At 34.4% G+C, this 16,159-nt stretch overlaps 1 long non-coding RNA gene across 2 annotated transcripts; it reads left to right on the plus strand.

Annotated features, from left to right (window-relative positions):
* Positions 1 to 5,254: 5,254 nt before the first annotated feature.
* On the plus strand, positions 5,255 to 14,712 carry LOC124105184 (uncharacterized). Of its 2 annotated transcripts, none has more exons than XR_006855664.2 (3): positions 5,255 to 5,337; positions 10,562 to 10,649; positions 14,138 to 14,712. It is a non-coding gene; the product is annotated as an uncharacterized LOC124105184 (long non-coding RNA). The 2 variants fall into 2 exon arrangements; XR_009228441.1 differs by lacking the exon at positions 5,255 to 5,337 and adding an exon at positions 9,816 to 10,246 and having other exon boundaries at positions 10,337 to 10,649.
* Positions 14,713 to 16,159: the final 1,447 nt, after the last annotated feature.

Genomic DNA, 16,159 nt, shown 5'->3' on the forward strand with positions numbered 1-16,159 from the left:
GCCATAGCCAGTATAACTGAATGGATGTTTCTCATATACAACTTAGTCTATGTTTATACAACATTGCTTACAATTCAGTGTGAAGTGTGTTTAAAATGTGTCTGCCTGGATATGTTTCATGCGATTGTTTTATGTTCCATTTAAGTGTTTTATAAATTACATTCTAGCTTAAGAATTACAACTTACTTCTAGTAGAACATCAAAAAAATTGTATGATTTTCCTATGAGCATATTTTTAAATCATCCACTTGGGTGTTAAATGGAAATTACAACTGCCATAAGCATAATTTGTTGATGAGTATTTGGAAATGAGAAAGAACCTTCTAAAGGCAGATACATGTAGAAAAGAGATATAGAACTTCTTTCAAAATGTATTGAAAGCACATGTTTATTTAATTTATTTTGAAACTTACATGCCAGTAAATTTACACAACTTTACAGTTACAAAAGTAATCACTCATTTCCTTATAAAGACACTACTTTGATAATCACAATTGGGGTAAAAAATCATATTTTTTTTTTTGTTTTTGAAAAAGTAAAATACAAAGGGTATGTCTGTGCACTTTATTTAGTATCATTTACTGCCAAAGTTGACAAAATATACAAATTACTATTTTTCTTAATCCTTTGTTTAAATTAGAAGTTTCAGCATTTACCCAGATATTCTTTATAATTTATGCCTGATCACTAATATAATTTATTAACTTATAGATTTCATATTCTGTGCATAGCATATATGATTCACTTATTACCACATAAAGATTTAGATTATTAACAGTGTGTGTGTTCTAAAACTAGCTTTTTGATATATTTAGAAGTTAACATCAGAGAAATGGAGTCTTGTAGAATCCCTGGGTTCTGTCCTTTCGTTAGGCTGAAGAGTGTACACTTCACTTCATAATCAAGCTTATGTATTTTCTAGGTCCACTTTGGACCTAGAAGTTTTTCTGCTGCAATTTCCATATTTGCCACTTGGTAGCTCTTCAAAACATTACTAGCAGCCTGGGTAAGAGAGAGATCAGGGTAAAGAAGGATAGAACAATCATAATCAGATAAGTGGTCAGACTAGCTTTGGAGGAAATTTTTATTTTTTATTTTTAAAAATTTTTTAAGTTGAGGTAAAATTCTGATATTAAAAATTAATCAAACTATTTTTAATGTGAACATTTCATTGATATTCAGTGCATTCAAAGTGTGCAACCATAACTTCCATCTAATTCCAAAACATTTTCATCACCACAAAATGTACCCATTAAGCAGTATCTCTGAGAATCTCAGGTGCCATTGATTTTATAAGGATACACTTTGTGATAATACAAAAAATTTAAAAAAAAAATGATGCCAGTATAATTATGACAGATGACTTTCACATCACTTTTGCCATTTGTTTTACTTTTATTTAAATAGTTATTATAGACTTATTTATACTTAGCTAGAAATTTGTCATATTTCACTTTTGCATGCACAGACTTACTTATATATACATGTACATATGTCTATATATGTAGACATTGATATATGTATATGTGTGTATGTATATATGAAATTATAGATGAAATAAATTAGTCAAGATATCTGTAAAACTTCTTCCTGTTCCAAGTCTGGCTTTCCTGAATCATTTTCATCTCAGAGTCATGGATACCTGTTACTTTCCACATAATGTCTGGCTTTGTGCCATCTTTGAAGAGACAAATGTTGTATTTTGAAATACAAGAGCAAGAATCAATTAAATATGCCAAAAATTTCCTTTAATAATTCTTCCATCTTGGCGATGCTTAGTTTCTGGAAGATTGTTCCCTTCTTGCTTTTTCCCCCTCATCTGATTATTCTCAAAGAACCTTTCAAGTCAGATTTCCAGTTCAAAGATGGTTCATTGTGTTAGATTTTTATAGCTGGTATAGTAAATTACCCCCAATTTAGAGACTTAAAATAACACAAACTTATTATCCTATATTCTTTTTTCTTTTTCTTTTTTCTTTTAGACAGTATTGAGGAATGAACTTGGAAATTTACCACTAAGCTATACCCCCATATTTTTATGTTTTATTTTGGTCAAGTGTTTTGCTAAGTTGCTCAGGCTGGCCTCAAACTTGTGATCCTCCTGTCTCAGCCTTCCTAGTTACTGGGATTGTAGGCATGTGACACTCCTCCCAGCTATCCTGTACTCTTTTAGTTCAAGTCCAGAATGAGTCTTACTGGGTCACAGTCAAGGCTTGGCAGGGCTGCTTGCCCTTTGGAGTCTTCAGGGGAGAAACCACTTCCCTTGTCCTTTCCAGCCTTTTGAGGCCACACATATACCTTGGCTGGTGGCTATTCCTCCACTTTCAAAGACAGTAGTATCACACCAAGTCCTTCTCTTGCTACCAACTCTCTAGCTCTGTCCCTTCTGCCTTTCCTTTCCACTTATAAGCTCCTGGTGATTGCATGGGGTGCACGTGGAGAAGCCAGGATAACCCTCATCCCACAGTCAGCTGGCTAGCAACCTCAGTTTCCTTTTGCCATGTAGCCTAACATATTCACAGGTTCCAGGGATTAGAATGTGGACATCTTTCTGGGATGGTTATTCTACCTATCATATCAGTGTTCCCTGTTTATTTCAATGACAAAACTTTTCCAGATGATGCCAGAAAAGGAGGAGAACATCCAGGAGTACCTTTAACCTGTAGCCAAAGAGAAACCAGACATGAAAGTGACACAGTCTGTCTTACATTTGAATATTAACAGATCTGGCCTCTCTTTGGAGAAATTCTAGTTACATATAGAATTGTAGAACATCAAAGACTTAGAAAAGTGGATTGCTCACATAGAACGTCCCAGTTACATATTCTCTCTTTCTCTCCCTTCAGTTAGAACTCTGACGGCTTCTCTGTTGTAGTATTTCATTCTTTTATCTGCCCCTCCATAGGACAGAGAAATGTTAAAGTTGGCCCATGACTACCCTTGACAAGAAGTAAATGCCTACTAAAGGTCTTCAATGCCACCTAGGTACCTACTTAACACTGCAGGTGTCAGGAACAATACATCTAGGAAGATAACCATCTTATTAGTAGGTAGCAGGTTTTTCAATGAAGAAGGTGGCCAATCCTCATGTTCCTTGTTAAAGTGTTGGTTTGAGGTTATTATCTATACTTCATAATGAACTTGACTAGGAATTAAGCTCTTCTGTCTTCTTTTTAAAATTGTTGTAGGTTTAGAGTTGATTTAAAGTGAATTTCATTAAGTCCCATTAATGTCCTTCAAACCTTGAATTAAATAATTTTTAAAAGTTGGGAAATAATTGGATAAAGAAGTCAGCACAGAGAATTTTAAATGAGTGTGGGTTTGTATTCATGTTAGAAGCAAAATCTTGAAATAATGATTCTCTTAATCCCCTCCCCCAATTTTTTTTTGTTTGTTTGCCTAATTACCAAATATATCCACTTTGCTAGAATTGGTTTCAAGGCACTAGTAGAGAAATAGCACTGTTGAACTATTTATATAAAATTTATCCTATGGGTAAGATTTTATTTCATGGTGTCATTCAATATTTTCTATACAGTACTCTTTGTTTGTGTGTGTGTGTGTGTGTTCACACGTGCTCATGCATGTCTGTGAGTGTGTGTGTCTGTGCACCTGTGTGGGTACATGAAGGAAGCCCATTTAAGGTGGAGACTCATATACTGGGCAGAGTAGGTGTTGCTCAGAAGTTGTGTAGACAGATATGTGGGTCACAGACCCATACCTGGTGCCAGAGGGGATGCAGGTCAATAGGGGCTGGCCAAGGTGGGCCAAAGGGAGGTGCCAGAAGGGTGGCATGGGCAGGCAAACCCACCAGGAAACCTTGAGCTAGGTGGTGGTGCTTAGGCTAGAGCTTGACCCCGGAAGCAGTGTTGTGGCCTGATTGAGGTTTTGAAGACCTAAGGGCTGGCACCTTTAGGGGGGGCCTTTTAGACCTGCCACTGAATTGCCATCTTACCTATCATTTGGACTCTGGCAGCCCCTGGAGGCAGGCATGGAGATGGTCATTCTCCTCTAGGTGATAAGGATAGTTCATCAGGGCTAACATGGAATCAACAGCAGCACATTCTTCTTCAAAGTCATCCTCCACACCTTCCATATACACTTCCACTGTCAGGCCCATTTGAGACACAGCACCTGCTGGTTCAGGTGCTGCTGGGGCCTTGAGGTGATAGAACACAATGACCACCCTGCCAAATGCCAACATCACGAAGGTGGAAGCAGTAGATGTAAGAGGGCTGCTGAGACCTAACATGAAGTTAATTATATCTTCATGAAATGGAAAGAATTGTGGAATGTAGCCAAAATGTAAATAAATATGTATAAATATAAATATTTTAAAATCATAAAAATTTAAAAGCTGCCAATAAAATTGCTCCCCCCCACCTCAACAAGATAGCTTAAATCTAAAGGAGTAGTTTCCAGATTCAGATGAGGATTCCTTCAGGACAAGTTTGCTCATGGCAGTTAGCAGTCTTAATTTTTCTCAAACTAATAATCCCATTAGAATCCAAACCTCCTACTTTCCCATTATGGCCAGCTGGCTCAGTCTGTCAGATGCTGCCTCCTAAAAGTGAAGACCCCACATTTCTAATCTGCTACATTGTATTTTGAAACTCTAAAATCAGCTGGACTCCTCAGTGTTTTGGTTTTCTGAATGTGAAGCCCAAAAGTATTATGCGAATAATTATTCTTGGTTATAAGAATATTTAACCAAGAATGATATAGAGCCAAGAATTTTCCAGATAGGGCCCAATTTATAGTTTTACCAAAGAGACAAATTAATTCATCAATCATCAGAATGACAGTTAATTTTACAGTGTTGCTTAGGACATATGTGAGGTTTTTTTTAAATCTTTGGAATGTACAGCATGACACCTTTCCCAAGTGAGCTTTCTTTTCATGAGACAAGGTACCAGTCCAAATGATTTTGCTGCAAACTATGTAAGTATGTAAGTAGAAATGTAAGTCTCAGTATAAAGTAATGCCAGTATAAAGTAATACTAGTGAGCAAGACCTTAATTTGGGAGCCTCAGTAAAACAAACAAAGTAAAAAACATATCTTTTTAAATGTATTGTTGAAGGGCATTAAAAGGTTTTCTGTCAAAATTTTGGTTGCTTTACTTGTCTGTTTGAAGAAAAATCACAAAATTATTTTTATACTGATAACATATGATTAATGAAAGAATATTTTAATTGAATTACCAGTGTAGTAAAGTAAAAGTTGTAACATTGCATTTTTGTTTATTTATTTTGCAGTATGGCATGCAGCTGTACCAGAATTATAGGCCTCCATATCAAGGCAGAAGTGGCTGCAGTTCTCAGAGTATATTACCCATAGTAAGGATCGATTTTTGGAACCTATATTTTATTTTATATTTATATTATGTTAATTTGCTATTACATTAAAAATATATACTACAATGTATTTACCATTTCCTTTTGGTCAAGTAAAGTTATACTTTGTATGTATGATGTTATATTGAATTTTTTATACTTGGATAGCATATGTGTATGGTCTGTGATAAAAATCATAGGATATATATGAAATATTCAGTTATAATACATAATGTTATATGTTACTAAAATATTTTAAATATTTGAAGGAATGTATATTCTATGTCATTACATCATTTGAGGATTAGATTCTTAATAAGATAATTTGTAGAACATTTTCCTTGGCATTGTGTGTTTTTTAATTAATTTTCTTTGATTGTGGGTTTGCTTATTTATTTTATTACTGATTCTGAGGTTGTTGTATTATAGAGATGACAATGATTTCAAATTTTAAAAACTGTAATATATGCATGTGTATGTTTTTAGTTTCTGGCTTTCTAACAGTAAGTTTTTTAAAGTTCCAGGTCTTTAAAAAGCAGACTGCTTTCCAGGAAATGCAAAAACTACAAGTCAAAATATCGGTCATGCATTACATTAACTATGCAGTGCTTCTCAGAGTTTTACCAAATGTAACTTGGATATTTATTTGCAGACACACACAGGCACATCTTTTACCTTCTTTAGCACTTAATTTTAATTTCCTGTGCATTAACACAGAAATTTATTTCTGAACTTAAAGTTTATGTTCTGCAATTCTTGCTGCACTCCTTAATATTGAGTATATTAGAAATTCAGATGTATGTGCCTGTGTTACAGATCAGTTAATGCACATTTCTGAAAACTGTGTTTCCACTTAGGCTAAAAATGTGTTCTTCCTGACTGTGACCAAGGAATGTACATTTACCCACATGTAATGTGCCAGATGAAATGGTCAGTTCCAGGAATGTGGCATGAAATAATGTTGATTATGAAGCCCAATAGATGATATAGAAAAAGAACCCCTATTTTGTAGTTATGTTGCTTTAAATTATGGAAGAATAACTTTTCATCTTTGTATCATATTACTTTTAAGCCCTAAAATAAGAAACTAAAGAATGTAATGAATTTTTATAATAGAAATCACTTTAAGGTGAATATTTTCTACAGTTTTTCAGCTTACTCTTATCTTTCAATCCATCTGTATATAAAAAAATAATGAATTTTATTATCTTAATCCTTTCCTAAATCCCTCCAAATTTTCTTTTAGAATCTAGAGTTATTAGCATGGATGTGTTAATAGCAGCCATACGTTTGGAAGCAATTATTATTTAGTGTCCTTTTAATCATAGGAAAAAAATTGTTATGCATAAAGTCCTTTCCATTTTCATTACTTTTGTTAGCATACAAGTGTGATATTATTCTTACTTTTTCCAAAGGAAAGACATTCTGCTGTTGATCACGGCATATCTGAGTTTGCTTAGCCGGTCTTTGCTTATTCAACCCTATCTGTAAAAAGAACTGCTCCTTGAGTGAATCTGACTGGAATCAGGTGTGATAGGGGCAAGAGGTCCCAATGCCTCGTGGTAAGGGCTTGTTCTACACAGGAGTTGTGATCATAAAAGGTAGCACCTGAGAACTGTATGTATGCTATTCTTAATGTCTGTGAAGGAGACCTAGATGTTTGGGGAGGTATTTTTGTTTACTTTTGTGTGTATGGAGAGACCCACTTTTCTAGATGATTACAGAGGGATCAGTGACCTGAATGGTGCTGGTGCCCCTCACCTGTCTCTGCTGCTTTCTACTCAGGAACTATTTTCAGTGAGTTACATAGAAAAGTTAGAATAATTTAGTTACCTTTCTCAAGTAACAGTATTTTCTTTTAAACTTGTCCATATTTTGAGAAGAGAAACAAAACAACAGTTCTCATACCAAAGGGAGCATCTAGCCATAATACCATGTGACAGCCACTCATATCAATTTTTGAAATGAGAGTTGTCAGCAGATATTTTAGGAAGCCAAATAGATTTGGTTCATTTTAGGGTAAAGGAGGAATTCATTTAAAAGAGTGTCCGTTAATATGTTCCTGGCTGTAGTGAGGAGATCGGGAGAAAATATCTGCTCAGTTCTTTTTAGTCTTTATTTTTGACCCTGGGCTAGACATGCTAAGCTGCAGTTTCTTTCCCTTACCTCCAACTACGTGGCACTTGAAATAACCCTAGATGGGACATATTGGTTGCTATTTTTACCATAAGGTGTGTGATCTTGGTTGGATCTCTGGTGTCCTGCAGTGTAAAAGAAGGGGGTAGTTGCATAATCTCCTGACTCTTACATCTGGGGTGTCCTTTGGCTCTGTATGAAGCAGATAAGAGAACGATACCTGGAGGAATTCTTTGCCCTCTTGTTCAGTCATTCTGAGCTGCAGGTTTATCAAGATCCTTCAAATAGAGTGACAGAGAAAGCATGGCTAGTTGCCATGTAGTTATATTGCCTAAAAACCATTTTACATGTAAACCTCACTAAAAGTGGATACAAGCAGTCTCAGAGTCTGGCCTGGGTAATCCAGGGTACACCCAGGCTTCCCTTCTTAGAGAGAAAGGCTATGCAATTAAAATCATGGCTCATTTTGCTAGGGCCTACCCTGTTCATCCCCTAAGAAGAGCTAGAAAAAGGAACAAATATTTGAGAAATACAGCCAGTTCTGAAAGTTACCAGCATTGCTTTCTTATGTGAAAGAAATTGAGCTGAAAATGACCTTTTGGATTAGTCAGACTTTGCTTTGCTTCCATTTCTTTGTCCACCAAAGGTAAACTGTTAATTTTTCATCCACCACCTGCCATTCAGTAGACAACATTTACTACACTCCTATTTCCTCTTAGTGTAGTTATTGTAGCAAATGGAAAATTTCTTTAATTGTCTTGTATTCTCTGTTTGTCAAATAATTATGGAACATGGGATCTTATTGAACATCTGGTCCCCTGTATTGGGTAGGGAGAGAACAAAAGCTTGTTTATTTTTTTTTCCTCACAGTATTTTTATGTTATCAGGAACTTCTCTTTATGGAACCCATCTTGGCATGTGAAGTTAAAGATGTTATCAGGATAAATCTATCATTAGGATCCAGGTTAGTTACTCTGATTTGGGCAGGCGGACACTTTCCATTAATGTTTGGAAAGCAAAAGTATATCCAACTGGTCCACAGCCCAGCACGGAAGATCACGGGGTGAGATGGGCAAACTAATGTGTGACAGCAAATAGAGATTACTGAGACAGCATCTGTCTGGAAAGAGCAACTGTCAGTTATAAAGGCTCCTGTAACAAATGGAAGATTGCATGCCAGATCTATAGAAATATAGATGAACCATAATAAGATTGTCGGCCATTATCACGTAGTTTGAAGAGAAATTAACAGATGCTAATATAATGGGATGTGTGAGGCAGTGATAAAGAAACCTAAATTTTTTTTCTTGAAGATAAGATTTTGTTTGAAGCCCACATTTGACTATAGTATCTTTTCCAAAGGTAGAGAGAGAGAGTGTGTGTGTATGAAAGCCACAAGTCTCCAGATGCAGGTTGGCTCATAATTTACCAGTGTAATTTCACTTTGGGTGTTGTTCTTTTAGTAATTATTGAAGAATAAGTGATACACACTTCCATTTAGTTTTTTTTTTTTATTTTGCTTAGTTTTAAGTTATCTTCCTAGTGTATAAGACATGTGAGACTCTTGACTAGAGTGTTTGGCAATTTTCTCTTTTTTTAGTACTCACGACTCATTGTGGGATAGCATGCCTGTTTCTTGAAAGATGATTGCAAAATAGGATGCCAGAAAAAAAGAAAATAAAAACAAGATCCAGGATTTATATGTTTTACTTTCCCTTTAGAGACTATGAGTATAAGAAGTAATTAGCAAAAACATTGACTTTATCATTGTTTTGATTACATTTGTTTAAATATGTCTTCTTTTCATGTCTGTGCTTCTGTCATTCAGAATTGTTTTTGCAGCTATAACTTGGCCACCCATCTCTTCAAAAATGAAAAAGTGTTTATATATTACATCATAAATTTTTTAAAAAAAATTTTTATTTGCTGACAGTCTTTTATTTATTTGTATGTGGTGCTGAGAATCAAACCCAGTGCCTCACACAAGCCAGGCAAGTGTGCTACCGCTGAGCCATAACCCAAGCCCGATCATAAAAATTTTAATATGAAATCTAATATTATGTATTATTATTCTGCTAAATTTCATTTTCCAAATAAAATAAAACTTGACATGATAAGCTTTCAAAACACATATTCCAATTTGCTCCTTTATAAAATATGAGTACTATTTCTAAGAAGATGTGTATCAATCTAAGTAATAGCTTTTACATATTTTGAATCATAAAATCGTGGCTTCAAAGTTGGTGGATTTGACATAAAGTTTAATACAGAGATTAGTTCAGAAGTGGTAGTTCTTTATAGCCAGTAGGAAGGGTTATTTCTTCCTCAGTTGGAGATTTGCCATATTAGGAGATAATGTGAAAAAGAGGTTTGTTTTAGGGGAAAGACATGCTTTCAAAGATTTTTCATCACATTACTCAGCACTTAATTCAGTTATCCTAACAAATAGCCATTGAACTTATTTAGCAAAGTCCTCCCATAGCATCATTTTATATTGAATATGTACTTTTAACTTTTTAATTTCCTGATAGCCACTTTGGGAATCCCAGTCTCAAATTGAAGCATATTGCCAGCAAAACAGTAAACAATTACTTTTGAAGATTTTCGTGACTTGCAAGTGTTTTCTGGTTTTGTTTAGTTTTTCAAACATTGTTTTCAGAGAAGTATATCAGAGAACTCCCTGGTAGCAATGGACTTCTCAGGTCAGAAAAGCAGAGTTATAGAAAATCCCACTGAAGCTCTTTCAGTTGCAGTTGAAGAAGGACTCGCTTGGAGGGTACTCATAATTTCACTTTCTTGAAAGAATTTTTAATTTGAATTTGTTTCACCCTCAAAACTGAGATTTGTTTTCCCATTCCTTGCTCAGAAAAAAAGGATGTTTGCAACTGGGCAGTCACAGTAGCCCCACTGCCTCCTCACAGACCTCTGCCACAAACGTGGGTATGTCTGCTCCTAGCCATGGTCACTGAGCTGATGTGCAGCTTGACATGACTTTAGTGACATGTGGTCACTAAGTGATGGGGGACATATATGTAGTGAAATTGCAGTCACTGCAAGCAAACCTTTGTATTCATTCATTTTATTTCTTTAGCCATCCATCGGTCCCAGCCATGGTTTCACCACAAGATTTCCAGAGATGAAGCTCAGCGATTGATTATTCAGCAAGGACTTGTGGATGGGTAAGTTTGATACTTTTAGAGTAGAATTTGGGTTTGGATTTTTCCAGTAAATAATAATCATTTATTCAGTGCACAGCAAGTGTTTTTAATTTTGGCTTATCATAACACAGAAATGACTTTGTTCTGTATGAGTAGCTATCACTGGATTCTAGCAATATCTGTATAATACCCAGTACACAGAGTGTGCTTAGTATTTGTGTATAAATTAACAGAGAAGAGAATAGTATTCTTTTTTCTTGCCTAGGAGCACTAATGTTATCCATTCTGTGCCAATTCTAGAATTTTAGATATTAATTCATGAGAGGAAAAAAACTAACCTTGTTTTTGTGTATCAATGTTTCAATTTGAACAAGTAATTAATATGATTCTAAAATATGATTTACACTATGACATTATCCTATACATTGTAATTCTATTTAGGTATAATGCAGGGTATATTAAGTAGAAAATTTTTTTCTGATTTTTTCAATGTTTGCTTTTATTTCTGTTTACATCCCTATTGCTTTTTCTCTAAATGTTAACAGCTTAAAAATATGAATATATTAAAAGTGTACTTTTTGATGATTTTTTTTTGGTGTTATCTTTTAATGGGATACCATGGAGTACACAGGAGAAGCATAAAATATTTTATGAGAGATTTATAATCTGAAGGATTTTCTTCTCACATTACTCAGTTTCAGGTACTTTAATACTGCTAAGTTCCTTCCCAAATGCAGTACAATGAGAACATTTTATTGAGGATTGGATGAGAAATGAAACCATTGTCAGTTTAAACAACTGGAGAAAGAATCTTTTGTCTTCAAAGGTTGACTTAAGATGACGACAAGGGTTTGAGGAGATTTAATACTGACATTGGGTAAAAATGCATCTTCATGTGGAAGATTATTAATAACAAGTCAGCATTTCATCAGAGTCTAAATAAGAAAGGATTTTAATATACTTCTCTGCTTGGAGCATGGTCAAGTTTTGGATATAAATTTGAACAGTGATCAGAGTTACAATCCAGTGATGTCAGGAAAAGAAAAAATAATAAAGAATGATTTAAATGTCTTAGAAGATTATAATTCCCTTTATTTATGAATTTGTAACCTGGAGAAAATAATTGTACAAAGTAATCATGCCTGTTTCTATAATTTTGGTATTCCTTTGGAAAGTTGTGAAGGTGTCAGGTGGTCCACCAGGTGGTAATGGTGATCTGCTTGGGAAGAGGAAGAATTACTGCTTAATTTTTCCATGAAGGGGCCTTTGTCCTGTCTCCCAATGATGTAATGTCAGAGTCTCACAAATAAAATGGATAATTTCATCAGACATCTGTGATGCCTCAGATTTGGCTGACTCTTTGCCCAGGCACAGTGAGATTAGTATTGAAGTCACCAGTGGGGACCACATACACAGTGTTTTTGCCAGTAATTAATACAAAACTGGCTTTTCACTGCATTGACAGTAAATAAGAATCCATACCCGGAAGCCTTTTTCTCTGAGACCATTAGACCACATCTTCTTTTTGTAACCTGACATTAATAGAGGCTTTCCCACTGCATTCTTCAAGGTTAAAGTGCACGTTGGGTATATTTTTTTCAACTTGAAACATTTTTACTTAAACATTTAATAAACAATTTAAATATGGATTTTAAGGATATAGCATTTCTTATTTTCTGTCGTGTAACAGTAGAAGCTAGAATCAAAATAAAAAGCAGACCAAGTGTAGAAAAGGGGGTAAAAATGATTTTACTCTAAATCATTATGATATATATATATATATATATATATATATATATATATATATATACACACACTCATCCCTTATTCGTTCTCATCCCTTATTCTTTCTGTTAGTTACATGGGAATACCCAATTTCCCAGTGGAAAAAGGACAACATGAATTGTTGATGCCAACGGAATATTTTGCTGGGTATTGTAAGCAAACAATGTCACAAATAGACTGTGTATTTATCATATTAAAATTACATTAGCACTGATGACAGTTTTGTAGTATGAGATTATGTTGTAACATATCATTCACCAAGTTGAATAATCATACCCACTGAATACACAGTTAAGGAGATCCCAGCTACAGCTTTTATGAGTACACATTCTGGGTTTGTTACATGCTATGTTTCTATGAAATCTGTGAGTAAATATAGAAACGTATTGAAATTCTTCCTCTCTCTTTTTATAGTTTTCTTGGTAAGGGGCAGTCAGAATAACCACAAAACTTTCGTCCTGTCAATGAGTCATGGACAAAAAATAAAACACTTTCATATTATACCACTAAGTAATTTGTGATTTCACATTCTAAGCTTTTGGAAACTTTGTTTTTCTGTTGTTCCATTTATTAAATATAATGTTAGGTGCTTGTGCTTTGACCAGAGTTAAGTTTGGCAGAAATGGTTTTATGAGCCTGAATTAATATAAGAAATACAGGAATTGTAAAAATTAAATTTATCTTTTTTCCACGAAATAAGATTTAGCAATATTGTATAGACCCCATGCCACCTATTGTTAAAAGGCCACTAAAGATTCTTTTTTCTGAGTTCTAACCATTCCTTTAAAAAAACATTATTTTAAAACCTTTTCTCTTCTCTTCTCTCAAAGACATTTTTTTGCTATTATTGTTGGTAGTTCATTTGTTTTAAATTATTTGTATAGAAACACAGGAACTGTGAAATTTGTGGACTTTAAATAATCCTGGGAACATTTTTAAAATATCTGTGACTCTGTTTCTGGCTGGCACAACTTGCTTTTTTTTTTTTTTTTTTTGCTTCTGCTGTTGTGTGTCAGCATGTGCACATATGTACATATGTGATGTGCACATTGGAATCAGGCAGAGTAAAACAGATTCAATCTACTTTCAGGAAGGTCTTATTTAAATTACTAATGCTTTCCTTTGAATTGCCTCTTTTGTAAATCATCCAGAGGCCATATAGAGTACCAACCCTGCTTCTTTGATTATTTGATCAGTGTCCCCAGCAAGTATGAGCTTTTAATGCTAGAAGACTTCACCACCAAACAAAAAAAGCCAACTGACATTCCATTAGCATAATATTTTATTGCTTCAGAATGAATTTCCTGATAAAAATTATATGACTAGTCATTTTAATATACTGAGGCATTAAGTAGACAATGTTTAGAAATAGAAATTAATTTCTGTACATGGAAGCATTAAAATCTCCTGTCTACTTTTACACTGAATAGTACAGATTTCTCTCTGTTCATTGACTCAAAATTGTTAAACTATACTAACTAAACAGAACTCTGGGAGAATTAGATGCAGAGAGAGTGGAGGCATGTTTCTTATCCAAGGATCATATGATACTTCTTTTAAATGTAAGTGAAATTAAAGAAGTGGGCTGCCATGCCGTTCTCTGCATAGTCCTTATTTTAATAAACTTGTCAATTTTGGCATGAAAACATAGCTTGCAGTGGAACAACCATCATCCTTCTGGATTCTTTACCCTCTTTACCAGCTTGTTGTTTTTCCTATTGCAGGTGGAAGATGATGGTGAAATGTTCCACACGCTAGATGATGGCCACACTAGATTTATGGATCTAATCCAGCTAGTGGAGTTCTACCAACTCAAGAAGGGTGTTCTTCCTTGCAAGTTGAAACATTATTGTTCTAGGATTGCTCTGTAGCTGAACCAGAAGTGATGTGTTAAACTGTTGAAGAAAAAAAGACTCAAGGGGAAAAATATTAAAAAGAGAGCATAAATAAGGGTAAAAAATACTGTGGTGAAAGGAATATTTCACCTGCAAGTTATAAAAAAATATTTTGTGCATTGCAAATAAGCAAAAACTTGGATTGGCATTACAATCCTCATTTAAAATTTGTAAGTTGAAATTAAACCTTAGGAAAAAATGATTTGTTGTGTTCTTTTGTGGTTTCATATATTACTGTATTTTCTTCAAATATGAATACTTCAAACATTTATCTGCTCCTTTTTAAAATATGACAGCCCTAGAATTCTCAAACACCAAATATGAAGAAGAAATCAGGTTTCAGAATGACCTTTTTGCAAACTGAATTCCAGTTATACTACTTTTTTAATATTAAGAAGCATGACAAAATCTTTAGCTATTAATTAAAAGAAACTATACATGACTTGTTAATAAAACTAAAAACAATTTTGAATTGTATGTTCTCTGGTTTTATTATAGCCAAAGGATCAACTCATACTTTGTGGTAGCAGCTTAAAATTGTTTTGAAGTAAATTGGTTTTTTGTCTAGAAAACTTTCATTAAAGTCATTGAATTACTAATTGTACCATAAAATCTATACTAGTATTGAACATATTAGTGGCACATTGTTAATTGCACTTTTTCATTTCTTAATAATTGGGTGAGATTATCTATTTTTAAGAAAATGATCTAATTATTGAAAAAAAATTGATAATTTGCACATACTTTATGATGTATAAACTATGATAACATAACATTGTCACCTTAATATTTCATGTTTAACTCATGCTTTTTCAAAACATTCGTTAGATCCTTTCATTAATAAGTCAGTAAACCAATTAAAATAAGTAGAAAGAAAGATTCAAGACCTATGAGGATCCTAATAGGTAAATCTTTGTTCTTCTCTTTGTGCCCCTTTTAGTTTTTTTAGCATGGTAACATCAATATGGAAGCCAAAGATTTTGAAAACTTGAGACAGTAACCTGCCTGTTACAACTCCAAAACAATCTGGGATGTTTTTACTTTTTAATTTTGTTTGTTTGGCTGTGTTTTGACGTTGTTGTTTTTGTTGTTGTTGTTCTATGATTCTTGTTCCAAGTTTGGTGGGAAGAATAGTCATTGTTCTTTAAAAAAAAAGAGGAGAAACTCAAAAAATTAGACAATAAGAGAACAAACAACCCAATCAACAAATGGGCCAAGGACCTGAACAGACACTTCTCAGAGGAGGACATACAGTCAATCAACAAGTACATGAAAAAATGCTCAACATCTCTAGCTGTCAGAGAAATGCAAATCAAAACCACCCTAAGATACCATCTCACTCCAGTAAGATTGGCAGCCATTAGGAAGTCTAACAACAACAAGTGCTGGCGAGGATGTGGGGAAAAGGGTACACTTGTACATTGCTGGTGGGACTGCAGATTGGTGCAGCCAATTTGGAAAGCAGTATGGAGATTTCTTGGAAAGCTGGGAATGGAGCCACCATTTGACCCAGCTATTCCCCTTCTTGGTCTATTCCCTAAAGACCTAAAAAGAGCATGCTACAGGGACACTGCTACATCAATGTTCATAGCAGCACAGTTCACAATAGCAAGACTGTGGAACCAACCTAGATGCCCTTCAATAGATGAATGGATAAAAAAAATGTGGCATTTATACACAATGGAGTATTACTCTGCATTAAAAAATGACAAAATCATAGAATTTACAGGGAAATGGATGGCATTAGAGCAGATTATGCTAAGTGAAGCTAGCCAATCCCTAAAAAACAAATGCCAAATGTCTTCTTTGATATAAGGAAAGTAACTAAGAACAGAGTAGGGACGAAGAGCA

Source organism: Marmota monax, unplaced genomic scaffold, assembly GCF_021218885.2.
Source record: "Marmota monax isolate L192 unplaced genomic scaffold, Marmota_monax_Labrador192_F-V1.1 WCK01_AAM20220418_F8-fsc00849, whole genome shotgun sequence".
Classification (NCBI taxonomy): domain Eukaryota; kingdom Metazoa; phylum Chordata; class Mammalia; order Rodentia; family Sciuridae; genus Marmota; species Marmota monax.